At 42.9% G+C, this 22,501-nt stretch overlaps 1 long non-coding RNA gene across 1 annotated transcript in view; it reads right to left on the bottom strand.

The window, feature by feature from the left end:
* Positions 1–4,079, bottom strand: part of LOC124795718 — a 654,391-nt gene extending 650,312 nt beyond the window's left edge. Inside the window, exon 1 of the long non-coding RNA XR_007016725.1 lies at positions 3,870–4,079. This is a non-coding gene — a long non-coding RNA (uncharacterized LOC124795718). The remainder of the gene's footprint in view (positions 1–3,869) is intronic.
* Positions 4,080–22,501: the final 18,422 nt, after the last annotated feature.

Here is a 22,501-nt window from a genome sequence, read left to right as displayed (position 1 = left end):
GATCGGACGCCGCAGCGCTTTTTTGGGGGCCTCAACAGTTACCTCAGTCTCCGATTCATGGTGTAACATGACGTTTTGCAAACGCGCTAACCTGCCTATGGTGACACCTCCCATCGAGCCATACATTAAGTATAGGAATAGCAGAAACAATGAAAAAACAATAATAGCAACAACAGAAAAACAGCAAAATTTATATTTCTGTGTGAAGGATGGAATACGAGAGAGAATTTACAGGCAGGTACATTCAGATTGTTGATTCCGGCAATAAAGCATATGGGAGGGGCAGGGAACGAGGAACACAAGGAAATAGTAAAACACAAATAATGAAGGCAGCAGGGAGAAGAAAATAATATGACGTGACTGATGGAAAAGGAAAGCGTAAATGGATTTTACAACTGAGTCTTTTACGGAGAGAAATTATGATAATGATAAAAACAAATGCCTCATATGTTTCTTAAATTCAGTAGGGTATATAATAGAGTGAACAGCGCAGGCTAATTGCATACAGAGTAATTAATAATTGTCGCCAATATGCTTTACGCTCGGCTTTTAGTTCTTTCTTCCTCTTGTGCATTGTAAAGTACGTAGATGCAGCACGGTAAAACTTGCAATTGCTCTACACGGCAATGAAAGAAAGAAGGCAGAAAACTTCGCAACTACGTGTGATAAACTTGTGTACGCCTCGTATCGACAAAAATTATAGGCCACAGAAAACACTATCAATCTATCTGGTTTCACGAAGGGTAAATTCAGCTATCACCTTATCGAATCATACAAAAATAATATCAGGTTATACTGAATTCTTTATTCGCTTGCTAGGAAGAATTCTTTTGCAAAGAATGAAATATTAACCTAGTAAACAGAAACAGATACTCATCGTATTATTATTACCATTATTATTGCATTTTTATTAATATCACGTAACGCAAGGAAAAAATCTGATGAAAGTAATTCCCGCTATTTGACTGTTCATTATTCATTTATTTTACACAAAAATGATTTCGCTTTAAGGTCATTCTCAAGTCCACCTTGAAATGTTTAAATATATCTGACCCGTGTGTGACATGTCATTGTCGCAAAAACATGTTTCTGGTCCTATAGATCAGTTGTATTACAGGTCTATAAGACCACAAGTATGTTTTTCCGACGATGACACGTCACAGGAAGGACAGCATATAAAATATGTCAAGACATATGTCATCGAATGTGATTTCTGAGCGTATTTCCAAATAAAAATTTCACTAAAACGAAATCTCTGATGATCCAAACATGCATTGACATAGAAGTCATTTTCGGGGAAAAATACTGGGTAGAAATAGATACAATTTTCTAACTGCAAAGTAACGGATACAACATCGACATTTTATTTCAACAAAGGATGCTTTTGTTTTTACCTAACATTTTTTTAAACAGTACGTATGTAGTCAATAAGTAAACGAAATAAGATTACTGTTCACCGGACAAAGATAGGATTGCAATCGGATTGCCGATGTCAGGGAAACGCATTTACTATCAATGTCTAAAGTTAATTTGCAGTCTAATATTTATTTTAAAAAACCACATTCTTCTCCAATTTCGTGCAGATTTACAGTACACCAAGATCGCTGTACTGAGTGATTGAGAGAAACCTTCGCAAAAGCATCAACAATTAAAACGACGGGTGATATAGTAACCGCAATTGCCTATCTGGCTGATGGAAATGAAAACTACGCCTTCACCAACTGTGAACAAACGATTTGTGGTTAATTAACCGCGTAGAATTTAAACAGTCGATTTCGTGTGATCTATTCTACAGCTTACTAATAATTAAAACAATCATATTTGCCTTACATTGTTATATTCGGGCAGCGAAGCAGCGTAGTATCCCGAAACGCGTAACAGTTTCAAAGTGAAAATCTGCCATTACATGCGTCAGCAATAAAATCGAAACAATGAGGAATATTTCAAAATATCGATGTTCTGTTTCGATCCCTTTGTATGTTCAATTGCAAATCTTCACGAATATCTTTGACTCGGGCAATCACATTACTAGTACACGGCTCAAACTAAAAGTTAATCTCATTGACTTAACATTTTATAACTATTTACGCCACAACAGAGTAGCTCTGCTTCTTTGATGTAGTAACTATAGGATTCAAAAACACTGAAGGCAGAAAGCACAAGAGTTTTAATTCCCGAGGACGTTATAGAGAGATCTTATACTGTCAAGGACAGGACAAGTAACTCGCTATGGCTACTCCAAAGGAACTATCAGTGCTTTAGCCCCGACAATTCTAAGTAAAGAACCGCCAAACCATAGTCTCGATGGCCAATATAGGAGTTTACAGTCTGTTCCTCATGAATCCAGTGCCTTAACCACCTCATTCGTAAAAATATCAAGTAGGCTGAAATAATAAAATTACTACAGGTTAATCCCTGTCATTATTACTTGCATCAATATACAAATAATTCGTACAAAGAAACGACCAACAATAACATCACAGCTGACAATCTTCCTAGCTTTGAATCTTGTACTGACAGACCTTTTATTCTGTTTAGCCAAGCGCCGTTTTGAAGGAGACAAACACGCTTTCAAATATTCCAAAACATTGTGAAACAGTAAAGTTGATTCTTGCTCTGTTCCCGGTCGTCAGATGAAAAGAACTTGAAATAAAGACCGCAATTGTGGGATGGTGTGCTGCCTTGCTATATGAACACCCTCCACAGGAACTGACTTAAGTGTTTCAGCGTATTAACGCGGGACTCTTAAAGTAGGTCACGACTACAAGATTCCCGAGCCTCGTGTGCCGTGAAAAAACGCCGACGATACAGCAGTTATGGGTGAACTTATTTATTTCAACTTAGTACCACTACCACCTTCTACAGAGTAAGCATAAAATAATCATGCATTCCTGACACAATCAGACTGGTTGACTAACCCAAACCGAAGTTTTGTTAACTGCCGAATATCACTTCATTTGGGTTATGTTAGTGTCAAACGCAGGCTCGGGGCAGAAATATGACTACAACCGAAACAAAAATTAATTAACGTTGCCCCACTGAGCAAATCGGCAAATTTGACACTTCCCAACTACATAGATTTACATGATACACTGAAACTGAAATTAATTTGGAAGCACATAAACAAACATAACAAGAGAACATGCGATTGCGTTCTGTGTAGGCCTACATTATCGAATAAAAACAAACTCCTATACTACAGTAATAAACATCTTAATCAGGTAAAATTTTAGTTGATAACATTTATGTGAAATGGGCATGCGTTTGTTAAAGTAAATAATACACACATACATTTTGTGTTGTTATTGTGATTTCTCTGTCGTATCGTATCACCGATTTTCAAAACCGACATACGGTTGTTTACGTGAACAAAATTTTAGATAAGGCAAATATTGGAAATTGTAATATTTGTAACGCTTTCAGGAACGTTTTATGTCTTATATTAACAAAACAAACTGTCAGTTATCTAGATACACAACTCGTGAGAAACGCAATAAGAAGTAAATACGACAGGTATGTTTACATCACGTGCTACTACATCCGCGTATATCATCAAAAACAATCACACAGCTTTCATTGCTAACAAACAATATGAAGAACGAAAAGACCACCTTGCCAAAATAAATAATACGCGTTGAAGCGACGAAGTAGATCACAGCGTATGCGTAACACAAACAAACCGTCACGGTTGAAATAAGGTCATTGGCCAAGCTTTTAATAACTAAAACAACAAGTTCTGCTCTAAACATAACTTTCACCGAACTTAAACTATACCGCATTTATGTAAATAAGTTTATTTATAAAGATTAGAAGAAGTCAAAACGATTCGGAAGCCGCCACGCCTCTTGCTGTCATGAAAACAGTCTCACCTTCTCAGTCTTGAGAGTTGTACTCGAGTGGGTTTTCGCCTTCAGTCTTGTATTGCAGTCTTCTGTTGAGGCACATGAGGCCGTGACGTGTGCAAATTACACGTCACAAGTCTTCAAAGGTTTATCAGCATCACATACACAAACAACACTTGCATTTCAAACTGCATTTTCTCAGTCTTCATTCAGTCCACTAAATATAGATCTCCGCCATTTTCGTGGTAGGAGCTTACCGACATCTGGCAGCAGCGCGCTCAACTACGCGGACAGTTCGCCCGAAGCCCGCTGCATTTCCTCCGTCGGTAAGCGCGCCACACTTGGGATGTTACGGAAGGTGAGTAACATTACCATCTCTCCGTTAATTAAGACAGTTGCTTCCTCAAGAGTCTCGAACTCATTTTACTGTTGTTTCCTGTCAATCATTAGGTGCATGTAGTTCATCAGTTTAATATATACTGGAGTCATTTGGCGAAAAATAAAATAAAATTGATAATGGCATTCCGATAGTTTACCGAGCAAATGTGCATTATAGCGTTAACTATTATTATTTATATCATTGATTAGTGCACTTGATCATGTACCTGCACAGTTCGCTGGACTTAAAAAATGTGTGGTTTCGTTTTTAAAAAAATTATCGCTACTTATTAGTCAGCGTAAGGCAGCATATGTGCTCTCTTCATACTGCAGAACAAAGTTGTTGGTTTGCTGTTCCAAAAGCTGCTAGCGAAGTACATACGGATCACAGCGCAAATACGACAATTTAACAATGTTCCTGCCTTATCATTCATGCATTCATTCATTGAGCTCAGTAGTTTCCATCAAGAAGAAAATCCTTTAGGGACGTCGAACTAGTCAAGGTAAACACTGACAGACAAGCAAATCGTAGACACTAAATCTTTGAACTCTATCAATAATAGATATCACTCTACTGCTTAATGTTGTTCATGCTGATGCCAGGTAAATTTAATGAAGCAAATTAGAAAGAAAACTTGTACCTACTTCGAAACCATTGTATCATCCATTCTCGCGTCATTCTTACGAGGAAGGCAGCCATTTAATTTCGAACTGTCGGGGGTATGAAATGCTTTTCATTAAATGTGTTTTTTAAACTATCACTGACAATTTTTTGATGCCCTCCTTGTAGAATGGATGAACCTGCAGTTTCATTGACATTAGATTTTTATATACGCTAAGTAGCATTCATTAATGTTATTCGCTATGTACTGATTCATCCAGTTTCATTGTAAGATGTTTTATGGACAAATAAACTGTTTACGTCATATAATGAAATTGTCACAAGACGTCAATGTTGTTGCTATTTGTGGAAACGTGTTTGCAATCGTCATATCACTGTAACAGTCGGCGACAAATGTTTTGTGGCTTTTAATTTGAAGCAGTATTGAAACGTGTAGCTTTTACAAAGCTCTAACTTCTCTAAATTTTAAAGCACTTGTTACCGATGCGACGAGCCTTGTAAGAGGCGCGACCATTTACTGAGCCGTTCGAGAGTTCATGACTCTCGGACTTCGGACCAGCGCGAACCAAACAGAAGCGCGCGCATCCTATTGCAGCCGAGAGTGCAATCTGCACCAGGTCAACGCCCTAGAAACCGTGTCATGGCGCATGCGCTTCCCTTGTTTGCGTCCTTACCCTCTATTGATTGCATACCGTATTTATTTACTTCCGGGTTGTCGTACTACGCCGCAAGGTCCCGCGCAGTGCCGCGTTCCGACGCGTCATGACTGGCCCAGATGAACTTGTCACTGACAGCTGTTAATCACGCCGCTTCCATGGTCCCCCCACATCGCTAAAATGAAAATTTTCGTTACGCAAGAGACTTAATATGAAGATATTTATTTTTTTTTTTTTTAGTGGAGGAGTAGAATTCAGTAATGTTTTTACAAGAGAGGCCGTACATGTGGAGAAAAAGTTCTTTGGATTAGTACCTTTAACCCCTATCCTTAAGTTAGATTGCACTTTCTCTTACATTACCTGCGCGACTAGATTACTAACATATTAAGAGCGAACAGAATACATTTTTGCGGAGTAACTGTATACATATGCGACAGTACGAGCAATTTTAAGTAGTACAATAGGCGGGAAGAAGTAATTAATGAGTGGTTCAAGAAGCTGCGATGCCAGGTCGTTTCTCATATGTAACATAATTTAACTTTTTGATGAAAATCTTTGCAGCAATTCCAAAGAACATAGTCGTTGTTATTGCTGTTGTGGATTGTTGTCTACAGGGAAAAATGCAGAAATATAAAGATGACAAAATACGAATACCATCTGCAGTGATTGGCAGAACGTACTATCTGTAGAACAGTTAATGGAATTCGTGTCACTGGCTAAAACAATTATACAGATGGCTTGAAGCGACCATTCGGTTGGTAGTTGAAACTAAGAAGACTTACAAAGAGAGTAAAGATAAATGTTAGTTATTGATGCACTAGAAATCGTCCACGGAAGTATTGGTATCCACGGGAACAACTGCACGAGAATTTCTGCGTGACCCACTCCGGAATTTTTCGATTCAATTAACGCAGAGCAGAGAATTAATGATCAAAAGGTCGTTACAGCATTACTAACTACCGACGTCAGTAGGAATTTTAAGAGAGATAGGAAGATATTTATACTTCATAAGTGCACTTTAACTTTAGGCTACCTGAACAAAACTTTTGATCTGAGTAACCGTCGCTGTCAAAAGCGTACACAGGGCCTGAGCTGTAAAGAAAGTGAGTGTGTGTGTGTGGGGGGGGGGGGGGGGGGGGGAGTGGAGGCTGGAGGGAGGCGGTTCTTGTCGGGTGTTGGTTTCGCGATGAACAACGTAAGAGTAGTGAAACTTCATGGCAAAGGGCTCTGGGTACATTTGTTACTCTTTCATGTGTTCAGGCTTTCTTCAAACTAATACTTAATCTACATCGTGGAGGTGGAAGTAACGCTCAGAAAATTATTTAATTACTAATGGTACCCAGCCACGCGTTGCTGTGGCTAAGTTTCGTTAAATGGAAAAGAAAGAAAAGAGAGAATGCACGATTTAATATGTGTGGGAACAGTACGTCCTAATCTCCTTCTGCCCCCCAGCCTCTGTCGATCTTCTCCCCCACTTTGTCCTTCGCGTTCCGCCATCACTCTGTCCATCTTCTCGTCCCCCCTTCTGCCTCCTCCTGCCTCCTCTCTCTGTCCATTTCCTCCCATCCCTCTGACCATTCACCCCTCCTTTGATCTTCAGCCTTGTCTATTGTTATTGCAAATTCAGATTCTGCAATAGTAAATCGTAAACCATAAATACAACTTTCCTGTCTTCTGTGAGAGCCGTTGCGAAAAAGATAACAAGACAGCGCATTGTTGCGTACACAATTTAAGTTTAAAAAGTGTGTGTATGGGAGAATAGGTTTGTCTAATGTTTAAATGCCTCACTATCGTAGTTAAAACTAGCTGCGAAAAAGGTAACAAACGCGCATATTTTTACAGTAGTACATTTTCTTTCTCCAAGTCGATTTTAACAAAAAACCTCTACATTTTTGTTTAAAAATAAAAAGTCTATGCCGTCTGAATATTTCACATAGTACAGATTAAAGTTTGAAGTAAACCGGTTCAAATAGTTCAAATGGCTCTGAGCACTATGGGACCTTAACATCTGAGGTCATCAGTCCCCTAGACTTAGAACTATTGAAAAAGAAATGGCTCTGAGCACTATGCGACTCAACTGCTGTGGTCATCAGTCCCCTAGAACTTAGAACTACTTAAACCTAACTAACCTAAGGACATCACACACATCCATGCCCGAGGCAGGATTCGAACCTGCGACCGTAGCAGCAGCGCGGTTCCGGACTGAAGCGCCTAGAACAGCTCGGCCACAGCGGCCAAGTAAACCGCTCAAGAATTTTATATACATACACATAAAAAAAATGTTTTGCATTACCTCGATTCCGAGAGTTCCGGAACCTGTATAGAAAATTGGAATAGAGATCAACATAAACATCATTTCCGCCATTTTTATTGCTCGTGAACACCACACATTGCATGTTGTACCACCATACAATGAGATCTTCAGAGGTGGTAGTTGTCCAGATTGCCGTACACACCGGTACCTCTAATACCCAGTAGCGCGTCCTCTTGCATTGATGCATGCCCGTATTCGTCGTGGCATACTATCCACAATATTCATCAGGGCACTGTTCACCCAGATTGTCCCACTGCTCAACGACGATTCGGCGTAGATCCCTCAGAGTGGTTGGTGTGTCACGCCGTCCATAAACAGTCCTTTTCAATGTATCCCAGGCATGTTCATGTCTGGAAAACATGCTGGCCACTCTAGTCGAGCGATGTCGTTATCCTGAAGGAAGCCATTCACAAGATGTGCACGATGGGAGCATGAATTGTAGTCCACGACGACGAATGCTTCGCCAATATGCTGCCGAAATGGATGCACTATCGGTCGGTGGATGGCATTTACGTATCGTACAGTCGTTACGGCGCCTTCCATGACCCCCAGCGGCGTACGTCGGCCCCACATAATGTCACACCAAAACAGCAGGGAACCTCCACCTTGCTGCACTCGCTGGACAGTTCGTCTAAGGCGTTCAGCCTGACCGGGTTGCCTCCAAACACGTTTCCGACGATTGTCTAGTTGAAGGCATATGCGACACTCATCGGTGAAGAGAACGTGATGCCAAACCTGAGCGGTCCATTCGGCATGTTGTTGGGCCCATCTGTACCGCGCTGCATGTTGTCGTAGATGCAAAAATGGACGTCGGGAGTGAAGTTGCGCATCATACAGCCTATTGCGCACAGTTTGAGTCGTAACACGACGTCCTGTGGCTGCACGAAAAGCATTATTGAACATGGTGGTGATGCTGTCAGTGTTCCTCCGAGCCATAATCCGTAGGTAGCGGTCATTCATTGCAATAGTAGCCCTTGGGCCGCCTGAGCGAGGCATGCCATCGACAGTTCTTGTCTCTCTGTATCTCCTCCATGTCCGAACAACATCGCTTTGGTTCACTCCGAGACGCCTGGACACTTCCCTTGTTGAGAGCCCATCCTGGCACAAAGTAACAATGCGGACGCGATCGAACCGCGTATTGATCGGCTGTCGGGCCCTCTCCGTCTAATAGGCGCTGCTCATGGATGGTTGTTTACATCTTTGGGAGGGTTTAGTGACATCTCTGAACAGTCAAAGGGACTGTGTCTGTGATGCAATATCCACAGTCAACGTCTATCTTCAGGAGTTCTGGGAACCGTGGTGATGCAAAACTTTTTTTGATGTGTGTATTACGTATTTATTTATGTTATACGCAGGTATACTAAGAAATAGGTATACAAGAAGACGCGCCTGTTTGCATGCAAAGTTGGGTTAATATTTCAAACAGTCGGTGAAAAACTTCATGAGAGAAAAGATTTTGAACAAACGAGCTTTTACATTTTTGTTTGTACATATACGAATGTTCGTTCGTTCAGAATCTTAAATCTCCTGCTGGAGCGCAATATGGTATATAAATATACAGGGTGTTCAGAAATTCCTGCTACAAACTTCTGGAGCTTGTAGAGGGGAGTGACTACGTAGTATAGCAACCCATGTCGGGAAACGCACCATTTCCGTGTTACAGCTGTTTGAAGACATGTTTGCTAGATAGGTATACAACAGGGTAGTCATAGAGTCATAGCGTCTTGTCGGCTAAACTCATTTGACGTCTATTCTACCTCTCTGACCTGGTTCGAGCTTCATTAACGTGTCTGTGAGTGTAGAGCAAGATGGTTGAGTACATTCTTTCTGGATGGCGAAGATCACGGTAACGGAAGAGCTGCTCGCCACCTTTATGACCATCATGTTAACAGGATCTTCCGTCAGTTCTTTGTAGAACGGCATTATAATAAATGAAAAGTACCAGTTTGCTTTTGTTCTACAATTTTACTTTTATTATTAACCGGTTTTCGGCTTACAAGGCCATCTTCAGAAATTTACTGAGTATTATCACCAAAGAAGAGAAGTAACACGTCCAGACTGAAGTAGAAACATACAGTCAGTAACAAATGGTTCAAATGGCTCTGAGCACTATGGGACGTAACTTCTGAGGTCATCAGTCCCCTAGAACTCAGAACTACTTAAACCTAACCAACCTAAGGACATCACACATATCCATGCCCGAGGCAGGATTCGAACCTGCGACCGCAGCGGTTGCGCGGTTCCGGACTGTAGCGCCTAGAGCCGCTCGGTCACTCTGGCCGGCTGGTACAGTTGAAAAAAAAATGGCTCTGAGCACTATGGGGCTCAACTGCTGTGGTCATCAGTCCCCTAGAACTTAGAACTACTTAAACCTAACTAACCTAAGGACATCACACACACCCATGCCCGAGGCAGGATTCGAACCTGCGACCGTAGCAGCAGCGCGGCTCCGGACTGGAGCGCCTAGAACCGCACGACCACACCGACCGGAGGTACAGTTGAAATTTGTCAAACCAATACAAGTTTATTAGTTACTACGTTACACCAGCCCGGAAGATAATCTGAAGTCGTACATTATATTGACTTCTAATGTTATACAGAGTGCTCAGAAGCAATCTGAAATGCTTGTAAGGATGTTGCAGGGAAGATTGTGCTGATAAATAATTGTTAAGAAAAAAATTCGATACGTTGTGCCACGTCCGAGTCATTTAACATTGACGCCAGCCAATCAGGTCGCCGCGCGCGCAGATTCAAGCAGCCTACCAGAGACAGCGTCGTCAAAAGTGTTCTTCGTCTGGTTTCCCCAAATCGAATAAGCGTAGCTTTTGCTCACCTTACTTACATTTATCACTTCGGGAAAAGGTACATTTTACTGCTAACGATCATTTGAACAAGTGGTAACTCGCGGCCCTAAAGGTGTTTACGAAGTACCGCGTTTTTGCCCGAGCGAGTGCTTCAATTTGCGAGCGCAACGGTCTGTACAGTGCTAAATAACTCGGAAGCGGTGCAACGTGTCGATTTTTTTTTCTGCGTCCCACCTGACCGAGCAAGCTGGCGCTGTGGTTAGCGTACTGGATTCGCATTCGGGAGAACGGCGGTTCAAACCCACGACCGGCCATCCAGATTTAGGTGATGTACCGAAATCGCTCTAGGCAAAAGCCCGGATAGTTCCTTTGAAAGGATAAGGCCAGTTTCCTTCCCCATCCTCGAAACATTCAGATCTGGTGCCCCATCTCCAACGACTATACGGTAGTTTCCGCTGTCGCCCTCGGACGTGAAAATACTCACTCAGAAGTAACACCAGGAAAATCAGTGACAATGAAAGTTTGAGCCAGGTGAAGCGCCTTGCTCGCATATTTATAAAATGCTGAATATGTATGGGAACTGGATAAACGTCATAATCTGAGTTATCCGTGGAAATTGTATAAGGAAGCAGTTTTCAGCTCCTCGTTGCGACTTTGCTCTCTTAGAAGGTTGTTGTTGTTGTGGTCTTCAGTCCTGAGACTGGTTTGATGCAGCTCTCCATGCCACTCTATCCTGTCTCTTAGAAGGTAAGGAGCTCGAAATTATATTAAACCATATAGAATATGAATTATAAAGACTCTTTTGTTTTCTTTTTATTATTTTAAGTAATTTGTCCAGAATACAACTCTAAAACTCCAGAATATACAATATTTTTCCTTTCTTGGATACTGTGTGATACGAGCGGTTTTCTGAACCACCAGCTCCTCAAAGTGCAACATACAACTGGCCGTAAGACAAAGACTCTTATGGTAAATTAGCTCCAAGGTATATGAATGTCTGATCTTGACCATTGTTTATCGTTATTGCAAATGAAACCTTGACTGGGAACTGAAGTCCCTTACAACGAATGGATGATCGATTGGGATCATTGGTATACTGTGTACGAGAGCGACTTCCAGGGATGCGAACCTATGAGCGTAGTAGCTGCAATGACATTACTTGTCACAGTTTTAGTCTGAAGACCGGCGCAAGGTTTCGGAGGATTGAGACTGCATAGTAGTATTTCAGGAACGCCGAATTTAAGCCTCAAACTTTGTGGAGGAAAACCTGCTGGATTCAGAAAATGGTTGTGGATCTGCCTTTTCAGTGCTGACTTTATCGCGGGAGTATTAGCACTGAGAACAGCAGGCTAGCTGTCGATGAGTTTCTAACGCAGTTAATAACAACAATGAAAACTGAAAGATCGGTTAACACGGGTTCGCATCGCAGGACGTACAAGGAATGTAGTAGATGATACGGGAGTGGGGCAGAGCCTTAGCGTTAGGAAACCAAGGCTAAAGTTATGCGAATAAATAAAAATTTTTAGGTTTGCCGATGACATTGTAGTTCTGTCAGAGACGGAAAAGGACTTACAAGATAGGTTGCATTGCATGAAGACGAGTTTTGTTATTTGAGCAGCAGAATACTGATAATGAACAACGTAGGAAGCATGTAAGTATAGAGTGGCAATAGCAAGAAACTGGTTACTGGAAAAGAGAGTTTTGTTACGACTGAATATAAATTTAAGTATTAAGAAGTGTTTTCTGAAGGTCTGGAGTGTAGCGTTGTGTGGAAGCAACACGTGTACGACAAATAGTTCAGATACCAGGAGAACAGAAGCTTTCGAAGTAATGTACTACAGAAGAATGCTGAAGATTAACGTAGCCTGTGGGGAGGTGTTAAACAGAGTTAGAGAGAAAAGAAATTTCAGGTACACCTTAACTAAAAGAAAGGATCGGTTGACAGGACACATTCTGAGACATCAAGGAATCAATAATTTGATATTGCAGGGAAGAGAGGGGAGCGGGGGTAAAAATTGTAGAGGAAGACCAAGAGACGAATAAAGTAAGCAGGTTCAAATGGCTGTAGACTGCGGTAGTTGTGAAGAGGCTTGTACAGATACCCAAGCGTGGAGAGCGGCATCAAAACAGTCCTCCGACTGAAGACCACAATAACAAACAAGATAAGGCAGCAGAGACAGAGGAAGCCAAAATTGCTGACTACCTGCTTGAGTCAGTACTTTGCATTATGTATTTGAACCAGCCAGCCCTTCGTTGTCGACAGCCTTCTATTCTAGAACGGCTGCTATTTATTACACGCTGTACGTAATATTACTGCTCAAGTGCAAAAAAGGCCTGTCGAACACAGTTATTCGCCTCTTCACATTTTTCACATAATATCGTCGAACGTAACGCCCATTTATAAATGACAAGCCCTTGGTGCACGTGCCGACGGTACGGGTGCATTTTTGAGTCTGCCAAAATGCTATGCACCATTCCGCGTGAGATTTTTAATCCCCCGGTGTCAACTCGTGTACCAGTTTATGGATTTGTGTCTAGTACATTCATTGTGATCGCATTGTTTAGACTTCAGTGGTTAACGCAACTGCCTGGTAAGCAGGGGATCCCGAGCTCGACTCCCGGTGCTGCACACATTTTCACTCGTCCCCGCTGACTCCACATGAAGTCCCGATGCATTTCACATCATGAATTTCTTCCCTTTCCTTTCTCATCTCCCGTCTCCACCCGCAGTTTATACAGGGTGTTACAAAAAGGTACGGCCAAACTTTCAGGAAACACTCCTCACACACAAATACAGAAAAGACGTTATGTGGACATGTGTCTGGAAACGCTTAATTTCCACGTTAGAGCTCATTTTAGTTTCGTCAGTATGTACTGTACTTCCTCGATTCATCGCCAGTTGGCTCAATTGAAGGAAGGTAATGTTGACTTCGGTGCTTGTGTTGACATGCGACTCATTGCTCTACAGTATTAGCATCAAGGCATTGTTGGTGATGTCTTGATTGGGCCCCATGTTCTTCCACCTACGCTCAATGGAGCACGTTATCATGATTTCATACGGGATACTCTACTTGTGCTGCTAGAACATGTGCCTTTACAAGTACGACGCAACATGTGGTTCATGCACGATGGAGCTCCTGCACATTTCGGTCGAAGTGTTCGTACGCTTCTCAACAACAAATTCGGTGACCGATGGATTGGTAGAGGCGGACCAATTCCATGGCCTCCACGCTCTCCTGACCTCAACCCTCTTGACTTTCATTTATGGGGGCATTTGAAAGCTCTTGTCTACGCAACCACGGTACCAAATGTAGAGACTCTTCGTGCTCGTATTGTGGACGGCTGTGATACAATACGCCATTCTCCAGGGCTGCATCAGCGCATCTGGGATTCCATGCGACGGAGGGTGGATGCATGTATCCTCGCTAACGGAGGACATTTTGAACATTTCCTGTAACAAAGTATTTGCAGTCACGCTGGTACGTTCTGTTGCTGTGTGTTTCCATTCCACGATTAATGTGATTTGAAGAGAAGTAATAAAATGAGCTCTAACATGGAAAGTAAGGGTTTCCGGACACATGTCCACATAACATATTTTCTTTCTTTGTGTGTGAGGAATGTTTCCTGAAAGTTTGGCCGTACTTTTTTGTAACACCCTGTATAATGTTTACAAATCGTACTTTGGATTTACTCCTGGCGACTAAAATAAAACTTCAGCACCACACACTGTATTAAACAACTGTGAGGAAATGCTGCGTGACTGGACGAAAGGAAAGCGTAGCGATTCACATTTCGGAACCCTCATGTCCTGGTCAGAACCAGTTAATTACGCAAGTGATTGCTATTCTGATATCGTTAATAAAATGGAAACGGTTCGAAAAACAGATATAAAACACCGTGTCCTAATGTCCCCTCAGCAGTCAGATCTACTAAGCACTCTGAGGCCCACCGCAGCCAGTTTTTATAGGGTTTACTCCATCTATAGATGCAGGTGGCGACCAAAACCCGGAAAATGGTGAAGAAAGTTACCTTGACGTGTATTCCTCTAGTTCCTCATAATCCTCAGCTTCTCATCAGTTTAACAAATCTGAGCTGAATTACCTTGTGCGTGATTGGCCTCCTTGGCAGAAGGAAAGTTGGAAGAGATCTTTCTGTCACCTTTTAGAGAGGAAGTCTCAGGTCTTCTCCAGATGATTAGCATTTGTTCGTAGACAGTTCAAAATGCAGCCTGAAGTGTGTTCTAGTACATAATGTAAAGTCTATGCACCTGTTCCTCCTGCTCTGTCCCTTGAGAACATTGAAGGCAGGAGTGTTTAATGGGCCCAAGATTCGGGCTTTTGGATGAGCTAAGGTTTTTATTACAAAGCTCAACATCAAAGAAAGGGCTGCATGGGTATAATTCGCGGCGGTAATTGAAAACTTTCTTGGTAATAAAGAAACTGCGCCGCGCGGAATTAGCCGAGCGGTCTAAGGCGCTGCAGTCATAGACTGTGTGGCTGGTCCCAGTAGAGGTTCGAGTCCTCCCTCGGGCATGGTTGTGTGTGTTTGTCCTTACGATAATTTAGGTTAAGTAGTGTGTAAGCTTAGGGACTGATGACCTTAGCAGTTAAGTCCCATATGATTTCACACACAATAAAGAAACTGCTGACTATGAAAGTCTCACAGCTGATATGTTGTCAGCATTTCATGTCCTGGGATGTAATGTGAATGTCAAACTCTATTTCCTATAAGTCATCTTGATTAACTCGCCGACAACTTAAGAGGCTTCAGTGACGACCAAGGCGAACTGCTCCGCCAGGAACTCAAGACTGCGGAAGAGCACTCTCGACGGAGACGGGACAAACGTATGATGGCAGACTACTGCTGGAGTATTTCACGAAATCTCCCTGAAATGGAAGAGCTTGAAACGAAAATATCACTTTTATCCAACGATCACCTTCTTCGTGAAGGTATGTGTTTCGGTTTGTAGCCCTGAACAGTTTTAGACGGTGTTTCTGTTTAATTTGTATTTAATTTGCATTACACAGGTAACTTCAAGAGACTTCAATTAATTATTTATCCACCTACATTACGATTTATAGGTGAAACCATGAATTACTGGAATTTGACGACTGCAAAACACTGGGGCTGTCAGAAAAAAGCTACCTCAGACCTGAAATCAGCATCCCTAAATTAGGTAAAAACAACTGCTGATGACAATGCAACAAAGAGTTGTTGGCCAGTGTAATACATATTACAAGTTTTGGACTCAGCTGGGTTACACCAAAAAATGATCCATTTTGACGTTATGGACTGAAAGTAAGTATCATCTACGTCTACATATATCCGCATTGCAAAAAAACATTTGTTTAGGCACTTCAGTAGTTCTGTGGTATGCCGGTCCCAACTGAATTTGTTATCAAGTTGTAGCCCGTATAATTTAATCTGTTAGCCTCCTCCTCTCGTCATGTTTTAGGCGTTTACTGGAGGGAAACCTCTTACGAATTCTGAAATGCATGTACTTTGTCTTTTCTAAGTTAAGTGTCAATGAACTGGCTAAGAAACGTTTATTAATGTTCAAGAAAATTTCATTAACCAATATTTCTAAAACTATGCTTGGTTTGATATTTTCATTCCGCACAGACCATTTTCACCAATCGTCAATCTCCCTGATTCATCCGAAACGTGTGTGCCAGGTGTGACTTCCCATCTCTTTCCAGGTACCCAATATCGCATACCTGCACTATCTTCTTGGAAAGCGAATTCCACGTGTCAGACCAAATAAAATATATATCACAGGATCTTTTCAGAAATACCCAAGATAGCACCGGCTGGACGCAGATCAGCTCGAGTAGCATAACTAAAAGCATATCAGTTATCTTCAGGCAGTGTGTACATCTTCTATTCTACCGGGGAGGGCGCATCCCACCAGTAGTAGTACTCATCGTGTAGGTAAACATTTGTTCTCCACGCCTACCGTGGACCTTCACACCTCGCGTGCCGTCACGCGCTGAACTCCCGCTGTTGTACCCAAGGAGGTTAGAATAAATGGACATGGCGTTACGCACGCTGAGAACAATCATTGAGCCGGCCGGAGTGGCTGAGCGGTTCTAGGCGCTACAGTCTGGAACCGCGCGACCGCTACGGTCGCAGGTTCGAGTCCTGCTTCGGGCATGGATGTGTGTGATGTCCTTAGGTTAGTTAGGTTTAAGTAGTTCTAAGTTCTAGGGGACTGATAACCTGAGAAGTTAAGTCCCATAGTGCTCAGAGCCATTTGAACCATTTTTGAACAATCATTGGTTGAATCCAGAGGGTGTATCAGTCCACCATCTTGGAGAGACCAAAACGAGGCTCCCCGTGTAAAACTCGCCCTCTCTGCTTAAAGTCACTGAACTGACAGTCACACCTGATTCTGTACTCAGATACGACATACAATGAGGTGACAAAAGTCGTGGGATATCCCCTTGAGCCGTAGTTGTGTCCGGCTCTTCGAAAAGCGCGCCAGGCGGAGTGCTTTCGCTTCGCGTCTAGTGTTTGTGGAGGTGCTTTCGATTTGGCACGCTGTTTGGATCGCTACCGCCCTCTGGCGGGAGTTGGAACAAGTATACGGTCGCGTGTCTGTCTAGGAGTACGTACTGGGCTGTGTCCGAGAGAGGTGGTGACTCGAGCGGGGCCCTGTTGTTGGGGGTCGTCAACTGCTCGCCACGTGCTTTGGCCGACCTCTTGGCTGTCAGGGGCTAAGTCTGCCTGACCTGCATGTACGTGACTTATGAAGCTTAGAAGGCGTGGTGCAGGAGATCAGCGCGTGGGACCGTATGTTTTCTTATCGGCAGTTGAAACTACTGGCAGTGGCTGGCTCTGACGAGCATAAGGAAGTGCAACGTGTTCCCGGTGCTGTGGTTTTTCAAGTTCTAGTGAAGTGTGTGAGTTTCTTCACCAGTAGTTTTGTTGGGGTCTTCCCTCCACAGTTTTCGTTTGCCTGTCCGCGGGAATGTGGTAATTGCTTCTTGGTAGGGCCGCTTCATTCACACCTTGATTGGATGATTTAGGGTCGGTGTCGTGTGCCTCTGTAGTTCAGAGTCTCTACAGGCACCGCCCTTGCTACATCTTCTGGTTTTGGGTAACTCGGGGATATGGTGGCTTGTAACGCAAGTTTTGGGGGCTGATCTGCTGTGGCCCTGTATACCACTAATAACTATTCCGACTATTGCGATTTGGGCCCCTTTAGACGTGTCACTCCCTCACCGAGCTAAGGAAAATTTTTTTGGGAACTGCCTTTAATGTGAAGGTTTGTGTGCTGGCCTATTCAGATTTATCTTGTAACAACTGACAGGTGTAATATAAGTTATTTAATTGGCAAGAGACAACTATTTTAACTTTAGTACAAACTAGCTACTTAAAGTTTTTTCTAAGGAATTGTTCTCTTATATATATATGATAAGTTTAAAATCTTATTATTGGGAAGTTGTTAACGTCATACCTTGCAATCTCCTTTTCATAAAGAAAATTTGTCACCTATTAGAAATTGTTTTTGAATTACCTTTTTTTTAATGCCAGACTTAAAAAATTATTATTGAGAAAGTCTTTTAAAATAAAAAGGTATCTTTAGCAGTGTGCGTTATTTCACCAGCATCTCCTGGCCCCTACTTCCACGATAACGTTTTGGAATAGCATGTGTACCTGAGTTGTAGTTTGTGAATCGCCCTAATTGATGGTTCACCCCTAATATCGTGTCGGGCCTCCTTTTGCCCACCGTTGTGCAGCAACTCAACGTGGCACTGAGGCGTGGCACTGACTCAACAACCGAGCGAGGTGGCGCAGTGGCTAGCACACTGGACTCGCATTCGGGAGGACGACGGTTCAATCCCGCGTCCGGCCATCCTGATTTAGGTTTTCCGTGATTTCCCTGAATCGCTCTAGGCAAATGCCGGGATGTTTCCTCTGAAAGGGCACGGTCGACTTCCTTCCCCGTCCTTCCCTAATCCAATGAGACCGATGACCTCGCTGTTTGGTCTCTTCCACCAACCAACCAAACTGACTCAACAAGTTGTTCAAGTTGTTAACATCCCCTTGCAGAAATGAGCCATGGTACCTTTATAGCCGTCCATAATTGCGAAAGAGTTGCCGGTGCAGGATTTTGTGCACGAACTGACCTCTCGATAGTGTCCCGTGAATATTCGATGGGATTCATGTCGGGCGATGTAGGTGGCCAAATCATTCGCTCGAGTTGTCCAGAACGTTCTTCAAACCAATCGTGAACAATTATGACCCAGTGACATGGTGCTTCGTCATCCATAAAAATTCCACCGTTGTTTTTCTGCGACACATTCGAACCCTACCATCAACTCTTAACCAATTGAAATCGTGATTCATCTGACCAGGCCCAGTCGTCTAGGGCCCAAGCGATATGGCCACGGGCCCAGGAGAGCGATAAGCACTCGCGTCGGCTGCTTACTGCCATAGCCCATTAACGCCAGATTTCGCCGCACTGTCCAAACGTATACGTACGTCGTAAGTCCCACACTGATTTCTGCGGTTACTTCACGCAGTGTTGCTTGTCTCTTAGCACTGACAATTCTACGCAAATGCCGCTGCTCTGGTTGTTGATTGAAGGTCGCATGGTAGGCTCTGGCTCCAAGAGCTACGTAACTGCCTGCCCATTTGATTTAATTATGAGAAATAGAATCTTAGGTTTATAATTAACCTGCTGTAACGTTTACCGATCAGCCCGGCATCTACACCGTCTGTCGAAAAAGTTCCCAGACTGATCTTATTTCTGATGTGTAAGTAACGTCAACTAAGTAATTATGGTGGCAACTTAAACTAACCAGTCAGTTGTTAATAGGCATTGTTTGGCTTTGGAAGTGCGACCACAGTATGTCAGCGTTGTTGCATCATAAATCGCAATGGAGCAACACCTGTCAATCAAGTGTTCAAATCAAGTGTGCAAAGTTTTTCCCGTACACACTGACTCGTCGGTAAAAACGATGTATGGACGACTGCTGCGACTTGATTGAACTGTAAAACACTAACAGTTCCTTTCCGTTAAAAAGCATCACGGTATTATCAATACGAACCTACCACAAAACGACGAAATGCGGAAGTTCAGCTGGCGGGTCAACGCTTTGATGACACAACCCACATTCAAGCCAGTGTGATGCCCAAGTTGAACAACATCCCAAAGAAGAACTTTTCTAACAGTTTCACATGTTTGATCCTGAAACTTTTCTCTATTTTTTTTATTTCTCCAGTCTTGTAACTTTTTGAACTAGTAGGGTATATATTCTCTTCCCGTCAACAGCTTATGGTTCAAATGGCTCTGAGCACTATTGGACTTAACTTCTGAGGTCATCAGTCCCCTAGAACTTAGAACTACTTAAACCTAACCAACCTAAGGACATCACACACATCCATGCCCGAGGCAGGATTCGAACCTGCGACCGTAGCAGTTGCGCGGTTCCAGACTGTAGCGCCTAGAATCGCTCGGCCACTCCGGCCAGCAACAGCTTATGGCTATAGTGAAAACTCTGGTTGTGCAGAACTGTAAATAGCGACGTGCGAGTGCATTCAGAAAGACGTGTTTCCTTAAGGGCCATAAATAATACGCTGAAAGTCGAATTTCCTTTCTACGATAGTAATCATGAACATGACGAAGTGGTCCACATATCTCATGAGTTTCCAGTTTTGATGATTTTCCAGTTTCTTCTTTCTCGAATCTTTCCTTGTCACTCTTCTCAACGGCATTTTTGTTCATTTACAAATCATCAGCAGTTATTTCGATCATCTTGTTAATGGGGAGAATTGGATATCATTAAATTTTATTTTGGGAAGTAGAGGTGTGACGTGCAAATCATTTTTCTCGACTGAGCAAGTATGACAACTCTGTGACAAAGAGACCGACGCCAAACTTACGAACTCATAACTTTTGCAAAGTTGCTTCTGACGTTGTCCAATATCACACACCAAAATTCGGCAACAACAAATAAAATGACCCCGCATCCATAAGAACTGAAAACAAATAAATGCACAGTGTAATAACTAACGATCGCGCAAGACAATAAGCTGCTTGAAATTGCAGCCAGGTGGAAGCGGGAAATGCAGTAGTGGTGGGGGTGGCGGCGCGGCAACGCCAGCTCCACTGCTTCCTTCGTAACCGTCAACACTAAAAATAGTAGGTGTAGGTAAATGGATAAACGCAGAGTAACAAATGATACAGTCATGGAAGACGAGTATTCAAACGTGTTTGAATGAGACATTGGCAAGTTAGTTTTGAAAACCACCGATAGGGGCACCACCGATCGTAGTTGCTGAAAATTGTAGAAATCGGCATGGGTTTCGAAAAAGACGGTCGTGCGAAACCCAGCTCGAGCTATTCGTCCACGAGACTCAGAGGGCCACAGACACGGGTTCCCAGGCAGATGCCGTGTTTCTTGACTTCCGCAAGGCATTCGATACAGTTCCCCACAGTCGTTTAATGAACAAAGTATGAGCATATGGACTATCAGACCAAGTGTGTGATTGGATTGAAGAGTTCCTAGATAACAGAACGCAGCATGTCATTCTCAATGGAGAGAAGTCTTCCGAAGTAAGAGTGATTTCAGGTGTGCCGCAGGGGAGTGTCGTAGGACCGTTGCTATTCACAATAAACATAAATGACCTTGTGGATGACATCGGAAGTTCACTGAGGCTTTTAGCGGATGATGCTGTGGTATATCGAGAGGTTGTAACAATGAAAAATTGTACTGAAATGCAGGAGGATCTGCAGCGAATTGACGCATGGTGCAGGGAATGGCAATTGAAATAGATCCCTTATCATTTAGCTACAAAATAGCAGGTCAGCAACTGGAAGCAGTTAATTCCATAAATTATCTGGGAGTACGCATTAGGAGTGATTTAAATTGGAATGATCATATAAAGTTAATCTTTGGTAAAGCAGATGCCAGACTGAGATTCATTGGAAGAATCCTAAGAAAATGCAATCCGAAAACAAAGGAAGTAGGTTACAGTACGCTTGTTCGCCCACTGCTTGAATACTGCTCAGCAGTGTGGGATCCGTGCCAGATAGGGTTGATGGAAGAGATGGAGAAGATCCAACGGAGAGCAGCGCGCTTCGTTACAGGTTCGTTTGGTAATCGCGAAAGTGTTACGGATATGATAGATAAATTCCAGTGAAAGACTCTGCAGGAGAGACGCTCAGTAGCTCGGTACGGGCTTTTGTTGATGTTTCGAGAACATACCTTCACCGAAGAGTCAAGCAGTATATTGCTCCCTCCTACGTATAACTCGCGAAGAGACCATGAGGATAAAATCAGAGAGATTAGAGCCCACACAGAAGCATACCGACAATCTTTCTTTCCACGAACAATAGGAGACTGGAATAGAAGGGAGAACAGATAGAGGTACTCAAGGTACCCTCCGCCACACACCGTCAGGAGGCTTGCGGAGTATGGATGTAGATGTAGATGTAGAAATACGGCGAAGCAGACAGTGGAAAGATTTTGGAGGTGAGTTTGTCCGTCGCCAGTCGGTAATTATTGGCAATGTTCACATTATACCACCAGTTTAAAAACAGCACAGTAAAGTGATACAAGAAATTCGAAAAGGATAGTCGTTTTTGTGAAGCAAAACATTGATACGGACCGGGAGCGTCTGATCAGACAGTGCACCGTGTGAGGGATGTGATGTTGTCAAGTCCTACAAATTCTACCTGTCGAAATGGTGCAGAACTGAACATGTCTTAGATAACAATGTGGAAAATCCTGGCCGGCCGGTGTGGTCGAGCAGTTCTAGGCACTTCAGTCCGGAACCACGCGGCTGCTACGGTCGCAGGTTCGAATCCTGCCTCAGGCATGGATGTGTGTGATGTCCTTCGGTTAGTTAGGTTTAAGTAGTTCTAAGTTCTAGGG

The sequence above is a fragment of the Schistocerca piceifrons genome, chromosome 4 (genome assembly GCF_021461385.2).
Source record: "Schistocerca piceifrons isolate TAMUIC-IGC-003096 chromosome 4, iqSchPice1.1, whole genome shotgun sequence".
NCBI lineage: Eukaryota > Metazoa > Arthropoda > Insecta > Orthoptera > Acrididae > Schistocerca > Schistocerca piceifrons.
Note: the sequence above shows the minus strand (reverse complement) of the source record. Positions and strands in the feature narration are given on the sequence as shown.